General features: G+C 33.7%; 1 pseudogene; it reads left to right on the forward strand.

Moving 5' to 3' along the window:
- The first annotated feature begins 1,205 nt into the window (after positions 1-1,205).
- On the forward strand, positions 1,206-2,211 carry LOC124896239 (annotated as a pseudogene).
- Positions 2,212-2,989: the final 778 nt, after the last annotated feature.

Below are 2,989 nucleotides of genomic sequence, written 5' to 3' on the forward strand. Positions count from 1 at the left end.
TTAATTCTTCGACTTTTCCCACTTCATGTGTCTATTAGGACTCTTGTTATTCTTATCTCATGGATAAAAAATACTTATCTATTAGGGTGTTTATAGGTAACGTTTTAATTTGACGGCTAAGTTCAACATATTATTTAATCCTACTAATATTGTGATTACCTCTTATGTTCATATATTATCCTCATGTTCAATTCTTCGACTTTTTCCACTTCATGTGTCTATGAGGACTCTTATTATACTTATCTTATGGATAACAAAGACTTATCTATTAGGGTGTTTATATGGTAAAACTTTAATTTGATGGCTAAGTTCAACGTATTATTTATTCCTCTTAATATTTTGATTACCTATTATATTCTTACATTATCCTCATGTTCAATTCTTTGACTTTTTCACTCTTGTTATACTGATCTCATGGATTACAAATACTTATCCGTGAGGAGATATAATTATCCATACATTATATTTCTCATTATAAGTAGAGGCTATTCTGCCTCTCAATTCATCGAACCATTCACCAAAACATTCTTATGGTATCAGATTTGCCAGAAAATCCTTTTATCACTTTACTACACCCATCTTCCTTCAGCTTTCTTGGATTCTAATATTGTAATTACAACTACTATAACATGAATTCTTTTGTTTAGTTTACTTGATCACTCATATTTCTTTTCTAATAGGATACGATAGTTTACCGCACAAGAATCTATATTCCTAAAACTGTTACTATCCAATCTCTCTATTTTCTTTTCTTATCTTCCGTCAATCTCCATCAATGTTTATTTTATTTTTTTAGAAAAATAATGGCTTCTCAATCTGTGTCCATATATAGTACCACCGCCTTTGCATCCTCTATTGTTGTACCAGTTATATCTACCTCTCTAATGACTTCTCTATCTCTTCCAGCATCTCTACCTGCAGATTGCATCTAATCTAATTTTTCATAGAAGGACAGTTCCCCAGCCAAAACAGAACCGACCACTATGACTGTCGGGAGCCTTGAGTTCGATGTAAAGGACTCTCTACCTACACCCTTAACACCAAGTAGATTGAGGCATGCTGATTGAGAATCAAGTTGAGTCCCACCACTAATAATATCAACCTCAATGCATGGCATAGTGGCGAATACATGAATATCTTTCCCATCATTAATAGCCTCCATCATGGTAATACAATGATAACTCTTTATATTTTGTACTCATATTTCTGTTTTTCTGAACGGGATACAATGGCATGGAAAGTCTATTATATGTGAAGCAGTGATTACTGGTGAAATAGTCGAGAAAGTATTGAAAACTTCTGTATTTGGCCTTGTAGAGCTGAACACGATCAAGAATCTTATCAACTCTTCTATTGTTGGAGCTCTTGGTGGGTTTAATAACCACGCTTTTAATATTGCCTCTCCCACTTTCTTATATAATTTTGTGTCGGGTCCTGCCCAGTGATTATGAAAATGGCAGAGATGATATTAGCAACATGGGCATTAGACCCACAAAGAGCTCCGACAGTAGCAGCGTCAGTAAGATTCTTGATGGTGTTCAGCTCTACAAGGCCAGATATAGAGGTTTTCAATACCTTCTCAACTACTTCACCAGTAATCGTTGCTTTGCATAGAACTGACTTTCCATTCCCTTGAATCCAGTTCACAGCAATAGAGATATGAGCACAAAATATAGAGAGAGATCATTGTATTACCATGATGGAGGCCATCAATGATGGGAAAGATCTTCATGTATCCATCACTATGCCATGCATTAAGGTTGGTACTGTTGGTGGTGGAACTCAACTTGCTTCTCAATCTGTGTGCCTCAATCAACTCGTTATTAAGGATACATGTAGATAATCCCTTACATCGAACTCAAGGTTCCTAGCAGTCATAGTGGTCGATTCTATTTTGGCTGGGGAGGTGTCTTTTCGTAAAAGATTGGATTAGATGAAATTTGTATTCTAGACTTACTGTCACTCATAATCTTCATTAGTTGTTTCACCTTGACTCTTATTTCTCGAAACAAACCTAGAAACACGTAACCAATGTTCCATGATCACTCAAAGCACATTAATGTTGATTTTTACTATGTACGTGACAAAGTTGCTCAAGGTGACCTTGTTGTTCAATATGTGCCCACTCACTCACAACTTGTTGATTTTTTATGAAAGGATTACCTTCATATCGATTTTGTCTTCTGCGTGACAATCTGAATTTCATCTCTACCGGTCCAGATTGAGAGGGTGTATATTAGGACTCTTGTTATACTTATCTCATGGATAACAAATATTTATTTGTTAGGAGATTCAATTATCTATACATATATATATTTCTCATTATAAATAGAGATTATTCTGGCTCTCAATTTATCGAGTCATTCACCAAAACATTTTTGTGATAAAATGAACACGACTTTCCAAATGAAAAATATATTGTGATACTATTTACTTCTTATTAATGTTAAGAATTTTAACAAGATTAGTTTCTGTCTTAGATTAAGACATGCTCTATTAATTTATCCAGAGCTAGGTTTTATTTATCCCGCCTATACACACAATAAATATAGCAATTAAGTCTTTTTATTGTTCTCCTACCACAAAATAATAAATAATTAAGCATAGGCTACTTCAATTATATATATTATTAGGAGCTGTTAGTTTAGATCTTTTCTTTCCAAATTTCTATTTTAATCCATATAGAAAACAAACCTGACAATCCACTGCTTCCTTTTATTTCTGATTTTTTTTGTTTGTTAAATGATAATATGGGCACACGCTAATAAAGTTACCCTTCCAATGTACAATGCACCACAACCCCAAAATACCTTCTAATTCATCTCCCACCTCCCCCCACCCCCACCCCCACCCCCCCCCCCACACCCCTCACACAGTGGCAAAATAATTTTATTAAAGATATTTAAAATCTAATATATATATTTATTAAAAGAAAATTAACGTATCATATATATTATATTATATTATATTATATTATATTATATTATAT

Source organism: Capsicum annuum, chromosome 2 (assembly GCF_002878395.1).
Source record: "Capsicum annuum cultivar UCD-10X-F1 chromosome 2, UCD10Xv1.1, whole genome shotgun sequence".
NCBI lineage: Eukaryota > Viridiplantae > Streptophyta > Magnoliopsida > Solanales > Solanaceae > Capsicum > Capsicum annuum.